The following is a 23,952-nucleotide window of genomic DNA, read 5'->3' as shown; positions in this document are numbered from 1 at the left end:
GGATATGAAAAATATTTCAAAGAGTATTTTTGACTCCCATTAGGTATAGGACTCCCATAAACCATAAAAATAAAATTTTAAAAGTTATTTTCTTATTTCATTTAAAGGCTTTTTCTTTAGGCCAGAAATGGTCTTTAATAGGTTAAAATTATTTTAATGCTTTAAAAATATTTGGGAAAATTTAGGAAAACTCGGTGGACATATGTTGTCCATATATATGAGTTTCAACACATGGTCATGTTCAAAATATTGGTCAAATCCCTCAAAAACCCTTTCTGGATATTTCAAGATTTTGAAATATTGACAAAGGAAATATTATCTAAAAATTCCAAGAAAATTCTAGCATGTCACATATGTCATGGTTGATGATCTTGCCAAGTCTCATGTCCTGTAGAATAGTATAACCCCATGAAACCCTCTCAAAACCATTTCTGCCCTTTTTCAAGTTTGAACAACTTTACATTATAAAACTTGCCCAAATTCTCTCAAACTTGGTGCACATGCTAAAATGGTCTAATAAATCATCTAGACCAAGTGGAATAAGTTGGAGAACAAGTTAACTTGATCAAAGTGCCCCAAAACCCTTCCTGTCCAGAACCAAATTTGAACAACTCTACATTGGCAAGTTTCTCCTTTTGATCTCAACTTTTGTGGACATGTTCATAACCTATAATGATGACACTACACCAAGTGGTGCATCAAGGAGAATATATTTGCATGACTAAATCTTGGAAAGTCTATTTCTGTTGATTTCTAGGGTTTACAAAAGTTGCGTTGGCAACTTTGCCCAAATGGACTTAATCTTGGTGGAACCACTTGTTTTCTCCTGCCATTTGGCCCTGTCAAGCCTTATGACAAGAGGAGTTCATCTTATTGCCCAAATCAACTACAAACACCTTCTGCAAAATTTCCAAAACCACCTTTTTGACTAGTTCCACTAATCTCCATGACCCTATCTTTTTACCACAGCTGCCCCAGGTCACTTCCTACCTCCAGTAACTCTCCTCCTTCAACAGCTCAACTATTTGGTGGTAAAACCCATCTCTTTCTCTCTCTGTTTACCCATGGCAACTCCTCCTCCTCTCTCTCTCATTTATATATTCAGCGCCACACCTAGCTCCTGACCACTCTAGAGCATCCAAGGAAGCTCCAGGACACAAGTGGACATGCCCCCGACCTTTTAAAATGGCCATGCCAGCCATATGCATGCTCTGGAGCGCGCTACAGTGCACCCTAGCACTATAACTGCCCTCTGCCCGATGCCTCCGACTACCTCGGCCCTCCCCCGGACGCCTGCCGATGCGCCTCGGCATCCGCATCAAGCCAGCAGGCCTCCCACTTGCTCTCGCGCCCTCTTCTCGCCCCTGCGGCGCGTGCCCGAGCGCTGCCCGTGTCCGCCAATCGCTGCCTGTGTCCCTGGCCCGCCTCGCGCTCTCTCCTCTCCCCCTCTCTCATTCCCTGGCCATAGAACATGCTCAGGAAGACCCCCGACTCGAAGCCAAGCACTCCCGTGTCCTCCAGCGGCGACTACGGCCTCGCCGGCGCATGGCCCTGCGGTGCACCTCACCCCCTTCTATTTAAGGCCACCCCGAGCCTCCTCTCTACTCCTTTGCCTCTCTCTCCCTCCCTTGCACCCCCTGGACCAACCCACTTCCCTCCACGTGCCCTCCTTGCATCTCCATGGCCGGAGCAATGCCGCCGGCCTCCGCCTAAATTCGCGCCACTGAGAGCCCCTCATGCGGCCTCTTTGTTCCAAAGCAGCAGCAGCACCACCGCCAACTCTCCCCGCACATTAGTCCTTCCTCCCCGTGCCTGCCTCACTGTGCCCAAAACTCATCACCGGTCTCGTCCGCCGCGGCCAACACCCTGCTCCACCCGGTGCCCCTGGGCGACCGTTCCACCCACGGATGGACGCGGCCTGGTCCCCTGAGCACGCAGGTGGGCAGAACGTCACTGGAGACACCCTGTAGTGCCGGCGACCAGCGACGAGTGCCTCCTCTGCTTCCTGTCGCACCAGCGCGGGAGGTGGAAGACGACCTGCTGCTGGGGCCCGCATGTTAGCTACCTAGTAGGTGGGCCCGTCCGTTTAAGTGGAGGCGTGCTCCGTGAAGGCGCCTTCGACGTCGCGCTATCGTTCGCGTGGCTGAGCTGCTGGGCCGGACCAGTGGCGCCCTGCCGTTAAGCCTTGCCCAATGCACGCTGTTGCCGCCCAGATCCAGCCCGTTTGGGTAAAACCCTTTTTCCTTTTTCTCTTCTGTATAATTTGTAAAATCCATAAACAATTCAAATAGACTCCAAATTTGAGGATTCAAATTTCTAGTAGCTCATAAAATCATGATCTATCTCATGGAGCAATTTGCACATTTTTCCAGAAACTTTTTGTTCACAAACATTTATCAGATCTAGTTTCTCCATTTCTGTAATGAACTTTAGAAAATCACAGAGAGCCCATTTTTGATCCAAATTCCATGATTCAAATTCCTAGATGCTTATAAGTTCAAAACTTAGTTTTTGAACATTTTTACTAATACTTTTTGTGCCACCTCAAATAATGGTCTATTTCTTCAAGTATAGCCAACTTTGCAAATGCATAGAAAAATCATTTGAACTCCAAATCCAGTGAAATCAACTCCTAGGTGCTGCAAAAATCATTCCTTTTTAAATGGGTGTATTTTCTCATTTCTCAAAATAATATTTCTGTACACTTCTTGGAAATCCACAAAACCATTGATTCCATCATATTGAAATGTTCATAGATATCGATAGACCAAATCCCAATGAAACCACTTTGGTCATTCCTCATATGACCAAAGGTATCCTAGAAAAGTCCAACTTATATTTTTAGAGCACTTTTATTTTTGCCTTGTTGTGTCACTTATTGTGATTGTTTCCGACGTTAGTTGACGAAGTAGACAGAGTACTTGGAGAAGGACCTGAAGACTTGAAGACTCTAATGAACCAGGCAAGCAGCCCTTTGACCATGTCTAAGAAACCATTTTTATGCATGTCATATGGCACTTTTATTGCTTGCATCGAAGTCATGATAAAATGGTGACCACTTGAGGTGGTTTGCCTCCGTTGCTTTTCTCGTTGACACTTGCATGATGCATGACCCTACCTTTCTATGAGGGTTATGCCGGTATGAGTAGATAGGATGCTAAAGTAGTTGCTACGCAAAAGGGGATGGGTATATGCATGGTGATGGAAGCAAGATTGTTTTCGAAAACTTTTCGAAACCCCCATCGGGTGCCACTTATGCCCGAGGGAGATAATGAGTTGGGTAACCACTTGACGACGAAGTGGTGTACCGAGGCAAGTGTGTGTGTTGTTTTCAAAACGGATTGGTTTAAGTTGCGACCGTTATTCCAACCTTACATGCGCAACCATTCTACCCCTATATGGGAAAGGGCATTATTGATTACCTAGGCCGATACTAGATTGGAGCCCGCATTACTAGTGACGGGGGAGAGTTGGTGCTCTCTCTCGGGACGGGGTCGTCCCAGGTAGGGCGGCCATGACTATTTTTACAGGGCACCGGATACACCGTTGCATCCCCTCTCGGATGTTACGATCTCGAGTGAGTCTCATATGATGTACATCGTGAGGATACGGAACAACGAGTGGACTCCTTGTTAGTGTCGTCCAGGGAAAGATAGTGATCGGGTGCTTACCCTGGGTACTTGAGGTACTGCTGGTCATGGATGACACGGAAGTTCCCCGGATCTTGTGGGTAAAGTGTGCAACCTCTGCAGAGTGTAAAACTATTAGAATCACCGTGTCCACGGTCAAGGACAGTTGGGTGACTGCTCTTGGGCTACGTCCACTTGTTTACAAACCAATGTGTGTGTGTTTGGATAGGTGGGAAGAACTACTTGGGTCAAGTCAAAGGACTTGACATGACTGAGTTGGGTTGGAGCCCACTCCCTTTATGTTGATATCTGTAAGCAGTCCCTATGGTTACTTGAATTCATATGATGCATGATTTACCAGTTATTGAACATGTCATAGCACAACAGAATTAGCTTTCTGCAAAAATTTACCTATGTCATGCATTGTTGTACCTTGAGCCAAAATATGGGTTGCTTGTGAGTACATTCAAAGTACTCATTGGCTTGCCACTAGTTATTTTATTGGCCAGGCATGAAAGAACATGATATGATGAAGAATGCTTCGGTGACAAACATGCGAGCTAGGACGCTTCCTAGTCAGAATGCCTGTAGGGTTAAGGCAGATGGCATGGGTCCAAGTTATCAACGAAGATTTCCGCTGCAAAGTTATACTCAAGACTCGACCATAATGGTCTTACTTGTGTAATACGGTATGTATGGATGTAAGACTCTTGTTAATCAGCTTCTGTGTGTTCAGTGAGCATTGATCTCTGGGATCACTGTACACGTGCATTCGATGATCACGACTTATGAGTCGGGGTCCCCACAGCCTTCCTCCTCCTTTGCTCATCCTTACCTCCTCGAGCTCCAGCGCCCTAGTCCAAGTCTTCTCCACACAGCTAAATATGTCCGGAGCAGGAGGCAAGTGGGTGGCTTCCACCGTGAAGGATAAGCATATCACGAACCTTCAGGCGACCGGATACTTGGCTACAGACATAGCGCACCGGCTACCAGACGACGGGCAGGTCGTTCCGACCCTGGGACCCCACGAGAGGGTCGTGTTTCTCGCCCACTTCGTCCGTGGACTAGGGTTTCCACTTCATCCCTTCGTCCGCGGGCTCATGTTCTACTACGGGCTAGACTTCCATGATCTAGCCCCAAACTTCGTCCTCAACATCTCGGCGTTCATTGTCATAGGCGAGGCCTTCCTCCGCATCAAGCCTCACTTCGGCCTGTGGCTGCAAATCTTCTGCGTGAAGCCGAAGATCGTGAGCGGCCAGCAAGCGGAGTGCGGAGGGGCCATGGTGGGCAAGATGCCTAATATCACCTGGCTTGACGGCTCCTTTGTGGAGACCGTGAAAGGGTGGCAGTCGGGGTGGTTCTACATCACCGAGCCGCGCGGTGCCAACTGGGCAGCAGCCCCCGAGTTCCGATCCGGAACCCCCATGCGGCTCACCTCCTGGGAAAAGAAGGGCCTGGCCTGGGGCGAACCTACAGAGCTGACCGGACTCCAAAACTGCATCAAGAGCATGAAGGACAAGAACATCAAGCTTGTCAACATGATCCAGGTCATGCTCGCTCGCCGGATTCTTCCGTGCCAAAGGCGGGCATTTAATCTGTGGCAGTTTGTCCCGGCCGAACACTAGACGCTTCGGAGGCTCTACGACATGACACATAAAGACGCGTGGAAGGCGCTGTTCAAGGCCTCCAAAGTACCTTCTCCCACATCTGAGGACCGCGGACTTCATGCCGCATGGCCTCCTAGTCCCGTGAGTTTTCTGACTACCACCGGATTCAACTCTTCCCAATATATTCGTGGGGGAGTCTTAAGTAATTGTGCATATTTGATCAGGATTATGTGGAGACGGCGGAGCGGATTGACTGTCCGGCTACGCTGCCAGAAGGCCCGGATGATCCTGACGGAGATGCTAGTCCCGGCGCCCTACAGGGCACCAGAGAAGAAGGCCGCAAAGAAGGCCCCGGGGACAAGGAGGGGTCTCCGGCGAAAGGTCGTACCAGAAGCCTCATCCGAAGACGACGAGGCGCACTCCTCCCCCGAAGGGGAGGAAGAAGAAGGAGAAGAAGAGGTCGCCCCATCCGGAGAGGATGGGGCCCTGAGAAGGCGGACCAGGGGGCCGGGAAAGGCCCCCGACGCAAGGCCGTCATACCCTCGTCGTCCGATGATGACGAGACAGATTCCTCCCACGGAGGCGGGGGGAAACAAGAGGAAACTCTGCCTCCCCGCACTGAGGGGGAGAAGAAGAGGAAAGCCGCCCCGGAGGGGGAGGCTGGGACATCCAAGAAGGGAAAGGCGTCCCTTCCGGACTACTCCACCACCGCCACCAATAGCGAGGAGGGGTGGCTGCCCAGGGGGAAGCCCCTAGCACGATCGTAAGTATCCATACTCTTTTGTGATTTTGCTTTATAGTCTTATTATAACACCGAACTTGTATACAGTCCGGCCAAGGTCCATCCCGAGGTGTCGTCTTCGGATGGGTCCTTGAGCGATTCAGCAATGAACTCGCTCTCGACGGCCACTAGTCCCCAGCCTGCGGATGACACAGAGGTGTTGTCCCAAAGGCTCCCAGAGCGGGGGGGGGGGGGGGGGTGACCCTAGAGGCGCCCCAAGGCGGAATTCCAGGCATCGGTCACGCGGGGTTCAAGATCCCCGCGGATCGTGTTGATGAGAGCCACAGTAAGCCGGTTTCTCAGCCGAATACTGTTCCAGAACCTCTAGTGGTTCCAGACTCAGGCGGGCAGCCCCTCGTTAGGGAGGGCGAGCCGTCTGTGCCGAGGACTTCTACTACGCCCGAGGCGTCAGATTGTCTACTGGAAGCGCTTCGCGGCGCTTCCATGGATGAAGAACACCATACTCTTATGAGTGAGGTGATTCGGAAGGTTTTTTCCGCCAAGGGTGGACTAACCGAAGCTTGCACCAGCCTCCTGACAGGCTTTGAGGTAAGTAATAAAAATGTGTAAAATTACCACCCGATAGGTAGTAGCCCCTGATACTCTGTTTGGTGTTCGGAAAGAAAAGCCAAATGGAGGGTAAATTATAATCCGCAGTAGTCTAATAATAAGTGTGCATGTGAATAAGCAGGCCGTGCTGCTTGTCGCTGCTGTCCGCACAGCCGAGGTCTTCGGACTAAAGCGGGACCTGGAGCGGGCGCAGGGAGAGCTCGACCTCATGAAGAGGTAGCTCGAAGAGAACAAAGGTGAGTGATTCCCCGCTCTCATGAAGAATAGATAAAATTGGTTATTCTAACGATGAAGCGTGGTGACTGTGCAACAGAGGCCACCACCGAAGTGGCGTCTCTGAAGAAAGCGCTGTCCGAGGCCAAAGACAAGGTAGTCTTGGAATGCAAGGAGCACGAAAAGCAAGATGCTAGAGTGGGCGAGGTACAGGAAGAGGTCCACGAGCTCGGCAAGAAGTTCAAGTCTGTGGAGCATGATCTTAAGATGAAACAGGCCGAGCATGCGAAGGCCCTTGCTATTATGAAAGACGCCAAGGCCGAAGCCGACAAGGCACAACAGGAAATCCAGGCGGCCAAAAAGATAGCGGTGGGTAAGACATTCTTTATGCAAAGCAAACATGTGGAGGAGACATTTCTTTTACTTACCCGAATTCGGAGCTCTCTATGGGCATTCGTAGATCTGCCACACATCATATCAGATGCCATAGAGTTCTACCGTGCCAAGGACGGGAGCTCAACGGAGAAGTTGTTCTGGTCCCAGTATGCCGGGGCCGAACATCTAATGCCTCTAAGTGACCAACTGAAGCAGTTGGTTGATACGTCTCCATCGTATCTATAATTTTTGATTGTTCCATGCTATTATATTATCTGTTTTGCATGATTATGGGCTTTATTATACACTTTTATATTACTTTTTGGACTAACCTACTAACCGGAGGCCCAACCCATATTGCTGTTTTATTGCCTGTTTCAGTATTTCGAAGAAAAGGAATATTAAACGGAGTCCAAATGGAATGAAATCTTCGACAACATGATTTTTTGGAAGAATATCATCCTGGAGACGTGGAGTTCAAGTCAGAAGATACTCGAGGACTCCATGAGATAGGAGGGCATGCCCCTGGGGGGGCCCTATCTCGTGGGCCTGTCGAGCACCCCCCGACCGACTTCTTTCGCCTATATAGCCCCACGTACCCTAAAAACATCCACGGAGAAGATAGATCGGGAGTTCCGCCACCGTAAGCCTCTGTAGCCACCAAAAACCTCTCGGGAGCCCTTCCCGGCACCCTGCCGGAGGGGGGATCCTTCACCGGTGGCCATCTTCATCATCCCAGCGCTATCCATGACGAGGAGGGAGTAGTTCACCCTCGGGGCTAAGGGTATGTACCAGTAGCTATGTGTTTGATCTCTCTCTCTCTCTCGGGTTCTCTCTCGTGTTCCCTCTATGGCACGATCTTGATGTATCCCGAGCTTCGCTATTGTAGTTGGATCTTATGATGTTTCTCCCCCTCTACTCTCTTGTGATGAATTGAGTTTCCCCTTTGAAGTTATCTTATCGGATTGAGTCTTTTATGAGAACACTTGATGTATGTCTTGTCGTGCTTATATGTGGTGACAATGGGATATCATGTGCCTCTTGATGTATGTTTTGGTGACCAACTTGCGGGTTCCACCCATGAACTTATGCATAGGGGTTGGCACACGTTCTTGACTCTCTGGTAGAAACTTTGGGGCACTCTTTGAAGTACTTTGTGTTGGTTGAATAGATGAATCTGTGATTGTGTGATGCATATCGTATAATCATGCCCACGGATACTTGACGTGACAATGGAGTATCTAGGTGACATTAGGGTTTTGGTTGATTTGTGTCTTAAGGTGTTATTCTAGTACGCACTCTTTTATAGATCGATCTGAAAGAATAACTTTGAGGTGGTTTCGTACCCTACCATAATCTCTACGTTTGTTCTCCGCTATTAGTGGCTTCGGAGTGACTCTTTGTTGCATGTTGAGGGATTGTTATATGATCTATCTATGTTATTATTGTTTAGAGAACTTGCACTAGTGAAAGTATGAACCCTAGGCCTTGTTTCCTATCATTGCAATACCGTTTACGCTCACTTTTATCGCTCGCTACCTTGCTGTTTTTATTATTTCAGATTACAAAAACCTATATCTACTATCTATTTTGCACTTGTATCACCATATCTTTATCTAACTAGTGCACCTATACAATTTACCATTGTATTGGGTGTGTTGGGGACACAAGAGACTCTTTGTTATTTGGTTGCCGGGTTGCTTGAGAGAGACCATCTTCATCCTACGCCTCCTATGGATTGATAAACCTTAGGTCATCCACTTGAGGGAAATTTGCTACTGTCCTACAAACCTGTGCACTTGCAGGCCCAACAACGTCTACAAGAATAAGGTTGTGTAGTAGACATCAAGCTCTTTTCTAGCGCCGTTGCCGGGGAGGTGAGTGCTTGAAGGTATATATTTAGATCTTGCACTCAAATCTTTTTGTTTCTTGTTTTATCACTAGTTTAGTTTATAAAAGAAAATTACAAAAAAATGGAGTTAAGTTTGTCTCACATGCTTTGTCTTTTTAATATCTTTCGTGAGTATGATGGAAGGGAAAATTGTGCTCAAGTGCTAGAAGAAGAATGCATTAGAATGTTTGATACTATATCTTTGTATGATGAGCATGATTGCAATGTTGTTGGTATGAATTCCTTGAATATCCATGATGCTAATGATATGCAAAGCCACAAGCTTGGGGAAGCTATGTTTGATGAATATGATATTTTTTGTCCCCCAAGTTTTGATGAGAATATTTTTTATGATGAAAGCATGCCTCCTATTTATGATGATTATATTGATGAAAGTGGTTTTGGAAGATTTTCAACTTTAGGTAGTAGTGATCCCACTATTTTGGAGGATGTTGAATCTTATTGTGATGAACATGAAAGTGGATTTGGAAGAGTGTCAACTTTATTTAGTAATGATTCCACTATTTCGGAAGAGGTTCCAATTGATTATGAGAACAAACTTGCTATCTATGATGATTGTTGTGATGACTTGTATGCTATTAGTAATAATGATAAACCTGAAACTTGTCATCATGATTTTAGTTTTCAATTGGATTATGCCTCACATGATAGTTATTTTGTTGAGTTTGCTCCCACTATTATTCATGAGAAGAAATTTGCTTATGTGGAGAGTAGTAAATTTTCTATGCTTGTAGATCATGAAAATAATTGTTTAGGTGCTGGTTATATTGTTGAATTCATTCATGATGCTACTGAAAATTATTATGAGGGAGGAACATATGCTTTTAGGAATTGCAATAATGTCAAGTTTCCTCTCTATGTGCTTAAAATTTTGAAGCTATGCTTGTTTTACCTTCCTTTGCTAGTTGATTATTGTTCCCATAAGTTGTTTGCTCACAAAATCCCTATGCATAGGAAGTGGGTTAGACTTAGATGTGCTAGTCATATTCTTCATGATGCTCTCTTTATGATTCAATTCTTATCTTTTATGTGAGCATCATTGCCATCATCATGCCTAGCTAAAAAGGCATTAAAGAAAAGCGCTTGTTGGGAGACAACCCAATATTTATCCTTACTGTTTTTGTGTGTTCACATGATTATGCTACTTTAGTAACCATGTTTTATAGCTTTTGTTTCAATAAAGTGCCAAGTAGAGCCTTTGGGAAGACTTGGGTGAAGTTTATATGATCTTGCTGTAGAAAACAGAAACTTTAGCGCTCACAAGAATAGCTGCCACTTTTTTCTGGAGAGTGATTTTAGGTTTATTCTTTTTTCAGATAATAAATAGAAAAATTCCTCAGGTCCAGCAATTTATTTCATAATTTTTGGAGGTGAAGAAGTATACGTTTGATACAGATTACTACAGACTGTTCTGTTTTTGACAGATTCTGTTTTCTATGTGTTGTTTGCTTATTTTGATAAATCTATGGCTAGTATTAAGTGGTATGAACCATAGAGAAGTTAGAATAAGTAGACATTACACCAATATGAATAAAGAATGAGTTCATTACAGTACCTAAGTGGTGGTTTTATTTTCTTATACTAACGGAGTTTACGAGTTTTGTGTTGAGTTTTGTGTAGTTGAAGTTTTCAAGTTTTGGGTAAAGATTCGATGGACTATGGAATAAGGAGTGGCAAGAGCCTAAGCTTGGGGATGCCCAAGGCACCCCAAGGTAATGTTCAAGGACAACCAAGAGCCTACGCTTGGGGATGCCCCGGATGGCATCCTCTCTTTCATCTTCGTTCATCGGTAACTTTACTTGGAGCTATATTTTTATTCACCACATGATATGTGTTTTGCTTGGAGAGTAATTTTATTTTGTTAGTTTTTGCTTTCTTTTAGTTAGAATAATTATTTTAACCTTTAGTTTCAATAAAAAATTCAAGGATAGCCTTTGCCATGCTTATTTTGCTAGTATACATGTTGCTGTTTGAAAACAGAAAGTTTACCGCTGTTGCAAAAATTCCCTAGAAAAGTCAGAGAATGGTCTAACGTTGAATCTTTTTGCATATTAAGATCTGATAAATTTATTACATTGGGAATTGTAGTTCATAATTTTTGGAGTCAGGGAAGTGTTGATACTCTTGCATTCTTTACAGACTGTACTGTTTTGGCAGATTGCTGTTATAGTCGCATTGTCTGCATATGTTTGCTTGTTTAATGATTCTATTTGAGGATAGGAGTATTAAATATGCAGAGGCATTTAGTATTCAATGTTGAATAATAATGTTAGTGATTTGTTACAGTAGAAGATGATATGGTTTTGCATTGTTTACACTAACCTATCTCATGAGTTCTTGTTGAGTTTGTTGTGAATGAAGCTTTTGATAAAAAGAGAAACCATGATATGAGAGGAATTAAGGAGACATAAAAGCTCAAGCTTGGGGATGCCCAAGGCACCCCAAGATAATATTTCAATAAGTCTCAAGCATCTAAGCTTGGGGATGCCCCGGTAGGCATCCCACCTTTCCTCTTCGACAACTATCGGTTAGTATCGGTTGAGCCTAAGTTTTTGCTTCTTCCCATGAGTTGTGCTATCCTTGCAATGATATTTTATTTTGTTTTGCTTGCTGTTTGAATAAGATACCAAGATCTTAAATTATTTAATGGGAGAGAGTTTTCTTATAGTTGCACAATTATTTAGCTACTCATTGTTCTTCACTTATATCTTCCGGAGTAGTTTGTCGTTTGCTCTAGTACTTCACTTATATCTTTTAGAGCACGGCGGAGGTTATATTTTGTAGAAATTGCTAGTCTCTCATGCTTCACTTATATTATTTTGAGAGTCTTAAACAACATGGTAATTTGAATGAAAACTTTCATAGGAAGTGAATTGGATGCTATGATCAATTTGATACTTGATAATTGTTTTGAGATATGGAGGTAGTGATATTAGAGTCATGCTAGTTGAGGTGATTATGAAAAATACTTGTGTTAAGGGTTGTGATTCCCGTAGCATGCACGTATGGTGAACCTCTTTGTGATGAAGTTGAAGCACAATTTTATTTATTGATTGTCTTCCTTATGAGTGGCAGTCGGGGACGAGCGATGATCTTTTCCTACCAATCTATCCCCCTAGGAGCATGCGCGTAGCGCTTTGGTTTTTGATGACTTCTAAATTTTTGCAACAAGTATATGAGTTCTTTTGATTAATGTTGAGTCCATGGATTATACGCACCCTTTCACCCTTCCACCATTGCTAGCCTCTTTTGTACTGCGCAACTTTCACCGGTATCATAAACCCTTTATTTACCTTCCTAAAAACAGCCACCATACCTATCTATTATGGCATTCCCATATCCATTCCGAGATATATTGCCATGCAACTTTCCACCGTTCCGTTCATTATCATTATGACACACATTACTTTTGTCATATTGCTTTTTGCATGATCATGTAGTTGACATCGTATTTGTGGAAAGTCCACCTTCATAATCTTCATACATGTCGCTCTTGATTCATTGCATATCCCGGTACATCGCCGGAGGCATTCATATAGAGTCATATATTGTTCTAGCTTTGAGTTGTAAATCCACAAAAGTGTGATGATCTTCATTATTAGAGCATTGTCCTAGTGAGGAAAGTATGATGAAGACTATGATTCCCCCACAAGTCGGGATGAGACTTCAGACTTTACAAAAAGGAAAAAAAGAAAAAAAAAGAGGAAGGCCAAAAGAAAAAAAAGGGAAGGCGAAAGAAAAAAAAGAGAAGGGAAAAAGAAAAAGAAAAAGAATAAAATGAGAGAAAAAGAGAGAAGGGATAATGCTACTATCTCTTTTTCCACACTTGTGCTTCAAAATAGCACCATGATCTTCATGATAGAGAGTCTCATATGTTGTCACTTTCATATACTAGTGGGAATTTTTCATTATAGAACTTGGCTTGTATATTCCAATGATGGGCTTCCTCAAAATTCCCTAGGTCTTCGTGAGCAAGCAAGTTGGATGCACACCCACTAGTTTTCTATGGTTGAGCTTTCATATATTTATAGCTCTAGTGCATCCGTTGCATGGCAATCCCTACTCACTCACATTGATATCTATTAATGGGCATCTCCATAGCCCGTTGATACGCCTAGTTGATGTGAGACTATGTTCTCCTTTTTGTCTTCATCACAACCACCATTCTATTCCACATATAGTGCTATGTCCATGGCTCACGCTCATGTATTGCGTGAAAGTTGAAAGAGTTTGAGATTATTAAATTATGAAACAATTGCTTGGCTCGTCATCGGGGTTGTGCATGATTAAATACTTTGTGTGATGAAGATAGAGCAATAGCCAGACTATATGATTTTGTAGGGATAACTTTGTTTGGCCATGTTATTTTGAGAAGACATGATTACTTTGTTTAGTATGCTTGAAGTGTTACTATTTATTTTATCAATATGAACCTTTATTTTGAATCATTTGGATCTGAACATTCATGCCACAATAAAGAGAAATTACATTGAGAATCATGCTAGGTAGCATTCCACATCAAAAATTCTGTTTTTATCATTTACCTACTCGAGGACGAGCAAGAATTAAGCTTGGGGATGCTTGATACGTCTCCATCGTATCTATAATTTTTGATTGTTCCATGCTATTATATTATCTGTTTTGAATGATTATGGGATTTATTATACACTTTTATATTACTTTTGGGACTAACCTATTAACCGGAGGGCCAGCCTATATTGTTGTTTTATTGCCTGTTTCAGTATTTCAAAGAAAAGAAATATCAAACGGAGTCCAAACGGAATGGAACCTTTGGTAACGTGATTTTTTGGAAGAATATCATCCTGGAGACGTGGAGTTCAAGTCAGAAGATACTCGAGGAAGAATATCATCCTGGAGACGTGGAGTTCAAGTTATAAGATACTCGAGGACTCCACGAGATAGGAGGGCGCGCCCCTAGGGGGGGCGCCCCCTTGTCTCGTGGGCCCCTCGAGCACCCCCTGTCGTGGTTCTAAGTCTGACAGTAGAATGGGGGGTAGGTATGGAGAGGCGAGATCCTAGCTATTGGAGCAGTTGTACACACAAGTGTTTAACGAGTTCAGGCCCTTCTCGGAAGAAGTAACAACCCTACGTCTTGGAGCCCGAAGGCGGTCGACTGGATTATGTGCGTGATAGTTACAGGGGTGCGAACCCTTCTACCAGTGGAGGGGGTGGCTTATATAGAGGACGCCAGGACCCCAGCCAGCCCACGTAGCAGAGGGTTAAAGTACATTAAGGCCTGGCGTTACTGGTAACGCCCTACATAAAGTGTCATCATGACCATTAAGACTACCTAATTACAGACCGTTTGGATACAGAGTAGATCTTGAACTCCTGGTGGTCGAGTGAGTCTTCATGGTCGAGTGTCTTCTAGTCGGTCGAGTGGAATCCCTCTTGGTCGACTGAAAGACGACTTCTTCTAAGAGATGTCCTTGGGGAGGGTGCCTTGGACAGGTCCGTAACCCTACCCTAGGTACACGACTTCATCAGTAGCCCCCGAATGGATCGAGGTTTGAGTGAGGACGGAGTTGGCAGTCTTTCCGACCTGCTTTTCTGGTTCTATAAAGGCGTTTTTTTTGCTCAGGATCAATGACTTCTAAGTGAGGGTGTCAACTTTCTTCAGTCGCCTTGATCCATTCTTTATATCTGTCGAGTGAACTTTATGAACTTGGAGATTTCCGAGCGACGGATCACAGGAGATCTTCCGTCTGACAAGTTGCCCTGTTGGTTAGCGGATTTAGTGGGATCCGGATTTTGGGAAGCGCGCAAAGCGGAGAACGCCGCGGTACTCGGACGGGATAAGGCAGGGACGCCTTGATCTCCACGCCGCCTTTTTCGCCACGTATCGCGTGTGCGACTGTTTCGGGATTTGACAGGATTGCCTGGGCCTACCCGTCAGTCACTCGGAAGTGACCCCATATAAGGAACCGGGCGGAGGTTTTCCGAACAGTGCTTCCTCATTCTCTCCTCCCACGTCTCCAGATTCATCTGCTACACTCGCCAACTACCCAGCGCTGCTGCTCTGTTCGGGCTTCGTCGGCGGCAATGGTGAAGGAGAAGATGGCAGCTTTGGAGCGGGCGAAGAAGGCGACGGCGCAAGCGAAGGGGAGAGCGCCCAGTCGGGGTGGCTCCTCGTCGCGGTCTCGCCTGTCGCAGGGTTGGATCCAAGGAGATTGGATCCGCTCGACCATCACCCAGAAGGACCTCGATGACCTAGCCAATGAGGGGCTGACCGAGCACGGAGCAGCGAGGCTCCCGGGGACGGAGTGTCAACCGCAACCTTAGGAGGGTGAGTGCGTCCTCTTGGCGACTCATGTAGATCAAGGGTTTTCTTTGCCGCCGCATCTTTTCGTTCGAGGATTTCTGAATTTCTTCAGAGCTCAGCTTCACCATTTCACTCCGAATTCCATCGCCTATCTCCCCGCCTTTGTATCTCTGTGTGAGAGTTTCTTGGGTTGCCGGCCGCACTGGGGCCTCTTCAAATATATATTCACTTGCCGTTCCCAGACGGTGAAAAAGGCCAGCCCCAATGACGAGAGAACCCAGGTGATCCAGATGTGTGGGGGTCTCGGGGTCCAGATGAGGAGCAAGAGCGCTTTCCCTGCTATGACCCTTCCCGAGTCGGTCAGAGGGTGGCAGTCGACTTGGTTCTACTACCAAGACCGGTCGACGCCAGGGCAGTCGACCGGGCTCCCTCCGTTCTCCATGAGTCGAGTGAACAAGCCCTCCTCTCTGAAAGTAGTTCCGGAGGAGAAGGCTCAAGTGAAAATGTTGATGGAGCGAGTAGTTCAGTTGATTCGTGACGGTGTGACCGGCATGGACCTTCTGGAGGTTTTCCTTCAGCGGCGCATCCAACCACTCCAGTACCGGGGCCACCCAATGTGGCTGTATTCTGGTACTAAAGACACCAGTCGGGTCCACCCAGAAGAGGTCGACGATGCTACATTGGAGAGGTGGATGACCGCCACCACGGGGAACAAGGACAACCCTCGGGGAGCTAGGAGGATCGTTCCACTCGACCGGTCTTATGAGGTGGACAAGGTACGACTATTCTCCTCCGATTGCTCCGACCCTGTTTTGTCGTAAATCAGTCGATTGACCTTTGACTTGCTTGCTGTCTTTCAGGAAACAACTGAGTTGTACTCGATGCCTAACGGGGCGCAGGCACAGGCCGAAGGGGAGGAGGGTAGCGGAGGCGAAAGTCACGAGGAGTGGGAGTCGGACGCCGACGAGGGTGAGGAAGACGCAGGTTCTGACGAAGAAGAAGATGAGGAGGAAGAGGAGGAGGAAGTTGCACCTCCTCGTTCCGAAAGGAGGTCCAAGCTCGCCCACGATCCTGCGACTGATCGTGGCAAGGGAGTCGCGCCAGCTGGGCAGTCGACCAAACGCCCTCGGACAACTTCGCCGGCGCCGACTGAAAAGGCGTCGAAGCAACCCCGAGCGGCCCCGTCAAAACCAGCGAAAGCCCTACCGAAGATGAGGATGGAGATCCCGACTGTCTCTGGGTAACGGTCATAACTCATGTTTTCCATTTTTGGTCAATTCAATCGCTGACCGACTGATATTTGCAAATCGTAGTGCTGCTACTTCCGAGACTTCAGCCAGGCATGAGGATCGAGAGATGGAAGATGCTGCGACTTCTCAGCCTGGTATGATCTGCGCGGTTTTGCTTTTGGTCGATTGAATCTTTATTTTTGACTTTGAACTCCTTCTGCAGCTCCACCTAGCGTTGTCATCAATCTTCCTGACGATGACGATGAAGCGCCCCTGAGGCAGAGGAGGAACAGGAAGGCGGCTGCTGGCAAGGATACTCAGGCTGTGTCAGCGCCTGGACCACAGATTCCAGAAGGGAACAATGTCGCTCAGGCTACCATGTCCTTTGCGGAGCCGTTGACGGTTGCCCGCCCTTCATCGTCGAGTGCTGACCCGCCTTCTCTCTTCTCCACCTACCACGTCCCTGAGGATCAAGCAAGCGCTGCCAAGGAAGCCATACGTCAGGCCGGGATTATGATGGAACAGGTGAAGGCGATCCGAACTGCCAGCCAAGCAGCTTATGATGTGAGCTCAGCTATCCAGAGTAATGTCCAGGTTAGTTGAATACCAACTGGAAATCTTGATATTTGTCATGCACCCACTGGGTGTGCCGATTCTTCGGTGGACTGCTGGCAGTCGACTATATTCTTTGTGTCGTGAGATTTCTCACTTTACTTGTACCATTCGACCATGGTCGAGTGGAACAATGAAACTGGTGGGGGCACGCTGAGTGCACCCACTGGGTGTTGTCCCCGAGAGCGTGGTCGATTGCTAGCAATCGGCTACGTTTGAAGATTTTTTTTTGCTTCCGGTCGACTGATCGACTCTAAGTCTAGCTGATAGAACTAGTGGGGGCACGCTGAGTGCACCCACTGGGTGTAGTCCCCGAGACTACAGTTGAATGTTTTGATTCATCTGTAGTCTTAGAAATAGTACGATTTTTCCTTTTAGTCACTCGGAAGTGATCTGTCATTGACGTCTGTCGATTGAACTTTCGCAGAAATCCTGTGATCTTGTTTCTCGTTACACTGAATTGGAGAACAAGTATATCCAGCTTGAGCTTGATCAAAAGCTTGTTCAAGAGAACTTCACGAAGGCGAAGGAGGAGGCAAAAGGTATGTTTGGCGAGAATCTTGACGACTGTCCTTGCTTCTTGTCTGTCTCCGAATCTGGTCTTACTGTGATTTTCGCAAAAAAAATGAAGGATGCTCTGAAGAAGAAGGACCTCGACCTTGCCGAGGCACGGAAAAGGGCTGCAGACAAGACCATGCTTGCAGAAGAGAAGTTGGCTTCTGTCAACAAACTCGAAGAAGATAACACTCGACTGAAAGCCGCTCTTGACGTGGCCAACCAAGAAGTCACTCGACTGAGGAACGCCAATATGGTCCTTGACGACAGAGCTGGTGAACTGGCAGGAAAGAAAAATGACTTGGAGCTTTATCTGGGAGGACTCGCCAAGAAGTTGTTCCTCATGCTCGAAGGTAACCTCTTATCTCCGACTGGTAGTTACTGACTTGCTGTAAGGGTGTTAGCTTATCCTTGAATCATGCCCACAGAGTTGTGCCAAAACTTTGAAGAGGAGACTAGTCGAGTGGAGACTGGCTTGGATCCCATCAATTCTCCGGTGAAGGATGAAACTGCTATGAACGTGCTCCGCGTCGAGTCCCGCATTGCTGCAGTGGTCGATTACCTTGCAAGACTGAAGGCTGCTACATCACGCATCGACACATCGCTCTGGCGAGAAGAGACGCTTCAGAATGACCTTGAGTCGCTGATGACTCGACTGAACGAGATTCCGAGTCGAGTGCAAGAGTGGAAGAAGTCTTCTGCCCAGTGCGGCGCTGATGTCGCACTGTCCTTGGTCCGCGTCCACTGCAAAGAAGCGAGAGAGGACAAGCTGGTGTCTCTCAAGGTGGCCAATACTAGGAAGCATGACTTCTGTTCTTTCATGGAGACCTTCATTGCGGCCGCCACTCGGATTGCAGATGGGATCGACCTAGACGAGTTCGTTGCGCCTTCCAGCCCTCCGCAGGAGGGGTAAAAAACTATTATGCTTGATGATTTGTATTTGCCTCAGAATGCCGAGTGATTTTTGTAACCGCCAAACTTTAACAGGCTTGATGCCTGAGCACTTCTGGGTCCATAGGACGTTATCCGAACTTGATTTGCCGTTGAAATATGTTTGCTTCTTTTGGACAACTATCTCCTTTGGGTTGGAATATATGTTAGCATCTGGAATGCTTTTTTGCAGGTAGGAGTGAAGCACAAATTGCAGTCGACTTGTGCTCGTCATGTTTGGGCGAGTGCTTGGTTGCGACCAAGCCTTCGAGTGAGAAACTTATTCTCCACTCGGAAAGATTTATAAAAACTTAGGCGAGCACTGGGCTGCAGCTAAGCCCCCGAGTGGAAGGCTGGCTTACCACTTGGTAGGATTTTGTTTACTTAGGCTAGTACCTGGACTGCAGCTAAGCCTCCGAGTGGGAGGCTGGCTTACCACTCGGTAGGATTTTGTTTACTTTGGCGAGTACTTGGACTGCAGCTAAGCCTCCGAGTGGGAGGTTTGCTCTCCACTCGGCAGGATTTTGTCTACTTAGGCGAGTACTTGGACTGCAGCTAAGCCTCCGAGTGGGAGGTTTGCTCTCCACTCGGCTGGATTTTTTAGAAACTTAGGCGAGCACTGGGCTGCAGCTAAGCCCTCGAGTGGGAGGTTTGCTCTCCACTCGGTAGGATTTTTTAGAAACTTAGGCGAGCACTAGGCAGCAGCTAAGCCCCGAGTGGGAGGTTTGCTCTCCACACGGTAGGATTTTTTAGAAACTTAGGCGAGCGCTGGGCTGCAGGTAAGCCCCCGAGTGGGAGATTTACTCTTCACTCGGTAGGATTTTTTAGAAACTTAGGCGAGCGCTGGGCTGCAGCTAAGCCCCCGAGTGGGAGGTTTGCTCTCCACTCGGTAGGATTTTTTAGAAACTTAGGCGAGCACTGGGCTGCAGCTAAGCCCCCGAGTGGGAGGTTTGCTCTCCACTTGGTATGATTTTTTAGAAACTTAGGCGAGCACTGGGCTGTAGCTAAGCCCCCGAGTGGGAGGTTTGCTCTCCACTTGGTAGGATTTTTTAGAAACTTAGGCGAGCGCTGGGCTGCAGCTAAGCCCCCGAGTGGGAGGTTTGCTCTTCACTCGGTAGGATTTTTTAGTAACTTAGGCGAGCACTGGGCTGCAGCTAAGCCCCCGAGTGGGAGGTTTACTCTTCACTCGGTAGGATTTTTTAGAAACTTAGGCGAGCGCTGGGCTGCAGCTAAGCCCCCGAGTGGGAGGTTTGCTCTCCACTCGGTAGGATTTTTTAGAAACTTAGGCGAGCACTGGGCTGCAGCTAAGCCCCCGAGTGGGAGGTTTGCTCTCCACTCGGTAGGATTTTTTAGAAACTTAGGCGAGCATTGGGCTGCAGCTAAGCTCCCGAGTGGGAGGTTTGCTCTCCACTCGGTAGAATTTTTTAGAAACTTAGGCGAGCGCTGGGCTGCAGCTAAGCCCCCAAGTGGGAGGTTTGCTCTTCACTCGGTAGGGTTTTTTAGAAACTTAGGCGAGCACTGGGCTGCAGCTAAGCCCCCGAGTGGGAGGTTTGCTCTCCACACGGTATGATTTTCGAAAACTTAGGCGAGCACTGGGCTGCAACTAAGCCCCCGAGTGGAAGGCGGGCTTACCACTCGGTAGGATTTTGTTTACTTAGGCGAGTACTTGGACAGCAGCTAAGCCTCCGAGTGGAAGGCTGGCTTACCACTCGGTAGGATTTTTTAGAAACTTAGGAAAGCACTGGGCTGCAGCTAAGCCCCCGAGTGGAAGGCTGGCTTACCACTCGGTAGGATTTTGTTTTAACTTAGGCGAAACGGATTCGCAGCTAAGCCTCCGAGTGGAAGGCTGGCTTACCACTCGGTAGGATTTTTACAAGCTTAGGTGAAACGGGTTCACAGCTAGGCCACCCACTGGGGGACAGATTTATGAGAACAAAAACAATAACAATCACTAAAATTATGAAACTCTCTGTCTTTGATGAATACACTACAAGAGTACTTTTTATTACAACTCATCCGAGTGAAAAACTTAAGTATAAAAGGGGCGGAGTAAGTCCGCGTTCCATGCTTTGGTCTCGTCAATCTGGTACTTGACATTGTAAAGGCGGTATGCCCCATTATGGAGAACTTTGGTGACGATGAAGGGACCTTCCCAAGTAGGAGCAAGCTTGTGTGGTTTCTGCTGATCCATTCGGAGAACTAAATCTCCTTCCTGGAAAGCTCGACTCTTCACATTTCTGGCATGGAAGCGACGCAAGTCCTGTTGGCAAATGGTTGATCGGATCAAGGCCATCTCTCTTTCTTCTTCTAGAAGATCGACTGCATCCTGTCGGGCCTGCTCTGCTTCGGCTTCGGTGTAAAGTTCGACTCGGGGCGCATTGTGAAGAAGCTCACTCGGCAAGACTGCTTCGGCTCCATAGACCAAGAAGAACGGAGTCCTCCCAGTCGACCGATTCGGCGTGGTCCTCAACCCCCAAAGTACCGATGGAAGTTCATCGACCCACGCACCAGCTGCGTGTTTGAGGTCGCGCATCAGTCGAGGTTTCAGTCCTTTGAGAATTAAGTCATTTGCTCACTCTGCTTGCCCATTCGACTGGGGGTGAGCGACTGAAGCGTAGTCGACTCGCGTACCCTGAGATGCGCAGAAGGCTCTGAACTCTTCGGAGTCAAAGTTTGACCCATTATCCGTGATGATACTGTGGGGAACTCCATATCTGAACACCAGCTCCCTGATGAAGCTGACGGCGGTGCCGGCGTCCAAATTCTTGATGGGTTTAGCCTCGATCCACTTAGTGAACTTGTCGACTGCTGCCAACACATGGGTGTAGCCATTTCTGCCTGTCCTCAGAGGTCCAACCATATCTAGTCCCCACACAGCAAAAGGCCAGACGAGTGGAATGGTCTTCAAGGCTAAGGCGGGTTTGTGTGACATATTGGAGTAAAATTGACATCCCTCACATTTGTCGACTATCTCTTTCGCCATCTCATTTGCTCTGGGCCAATAAAAACCAGCTCGGTATGCTTTAGCCACGATGGTCCAAGAAGACGCATGATGGCCACAGGTCCCCGAGTGGATGTCGTTGAGAATCATTCGACCTTCCTCTGGTGTTATGCATTTCTGGCTGACTCTAGTCGCACTTTCTCTGTATAACTGTCCCCTCATGACGGTGAAGGCTTTGGATCGGCGGACGATCTCCCGAGCCTCTTCTTCATTCTCTGGGAGCTCTTTCCTCAGAATATAGGCGATATAGGGCATAGTCCAGTCAGGAGTGATGACCAAAACTTTCATGATTAAGTCGACCACAGCTGGAACCTCGACTTCAGTCGGATCTGTGGCGCTTTTTGGCTGCGGGGCTTCCTCAGTGAAAGGATCTTCTTGAACCGACGGCGTGTGAACATGCTCCAAAAACACGCCACTCGGAATGGCTTCTCTTTTGGAACCTATCTTCGCCAAGTCATCGGCTGCTTGATTTTTCAGTCGGGGAACATGATGGAGCTCTAATCCCTCAAATTTCTTCTCCAGCTTTCTGACTGCATTGCAGTATCCAGTCATGGTCGGGCTTCTGACGTCCCACTCCTTCATCACTTGGTTGACCACTAAGTCCGAGTTGCCGTAGACCATGAGGCGACGGACGCCGAGTGAAATGGCCATACGCAACCCGTACAAGAGTGCTTCGTATTCTGCTTCATTGTTGGAGGAATCAAAGTGAATCTGGAGTACATATCTGAGCTTTTCTCCTCGGGGGGAAACCAAGACCACTCCGGCACCGGAACCATTCAGCATTTTGGAGCCATTGAAGAACATAGTCCAGTGCTCCGAGTGAACTTGGGTTGGCAACTACTGTTCAGTCCACTCGGCGAGGAAATCTGCTATTGCTTGAGACTTGATAGCTTTCTTAACCTCAAATCTGATATCAAGGGGAAGAAGTTCAATCGCCCATTTTGCCACTCGACCAGTTGCGTCTCTGTTGTGCAGAATCTCTGATAAGGGGGCGTCGGTGACGACTGTGAGAGAAGTAGTGGGCAACTTTCTTCGTGGTCATGTAAATCCCATATACAAGCTTCTGATAATGAGGGTATCGTTGCTTGGACGGGGTCAGGACTTCGGAAATGTAATATACTAGGCGCTGAACTTTGAAGGCTTTTCCTTCCTCTTCCCGCTCGACCGTAAGTACAGTACTGACGACTTGTCCTGTGGCTGCAATGTAAAGCAGCAAAGGCTCTTTGCTGATCGGGGCAGCAAGCACCGGCTGGGTGGAAAGCAGGGTTTTTAACTCTGCAAACGCTGCATCAGCTTCAGGAGTCCACTCAAACTTGTCTGACTTCTTCATCAGTCGGTAAAGGGGCAATGCCTTTTCACCGAGGCGAGAGATGAATCGACTTAATGCAGCCAAGCATCCAGTAAGTTTCTGGACATCGTGCACACGCACGGGACGTTTCATTCGGAATATAGTGCCAACTTTTTCTGGGTTAGCATCGATTCCCCGTTCGGAAACGAGAAAACCGAGTAACTTTCCGCCAGGGACTCCGAATGTGCATTTTGATGGATTAAGCTTGATATCGTACCTCTTGAGGTTGGCAAATGTTTCAGCTAGGTCAGTAAGTTGGTCGGAACCTTTCCGTGACTTGACCACAATGTCATCCATGTACGCTTCCACATTCCGACTGATTTGAGTGAGTAAACACTTCTGAATCATCCTCATGAACGTGGCTCCGGCATTCTTGAGGCCGAATGGCATGGTGACATAGCAGAAGCACCCGAATGGGGTGACGAAAGCTGTTTTGATCTCATCGGGTCCAAACAAACGGATCTGATGGTACCCGGAATAAGCGTCCAAGAAAGAAAGTCGCTCACATCCCGCAGTTGAATCGACTATTTGGTCGATGCGGGGAAGAGGAAAATGATCTTTCGGGCAGGCCCAATTGATATGCTTGAAATCGATGCACATGCGAAGAGAATTGTCCTTTTTGGGGATCATGACGACATTGGCGAGCCACTCGGAGTGGTAAATCTCTCGGATAAACCCTGCTGCTAGGAGCCGAGCCACTTCTTCGCCAATGGCCTTTCTTTTCTAGACGGCGGACCGTCATGGATGTTCCTTCACAGATTTTGTTTTCGAGTCGGCTCGTAGACGATGCTCAGCCAGTCCCCTGGGTACACCCGGCATGTCAGACAGTTTCCATGCGAAGATGTCCCAGTTCTCACGGAGGAACTGAATGAGCGCTTCTTCCTATTTGGGGTCGAGTGTTGTAGAG

Source organism: Triticum aestivum, chromosome 2B, assembly GCF_018294505.1.
Source record: "Triticum aestivum cultivar Chinese Spring chromosome 2B, IWGSC CS RefSeq v2.1, whole genome shotgun sequence".
Lineage (NCBI taxonomy): Eukaryota > Viridiplantae > Streptophyta > Magnoliopsida > Poales > Poaceae > Triticum > Triticum aestivum.
Note: the sequence above shows the minus strand (reverse complement) of the source record.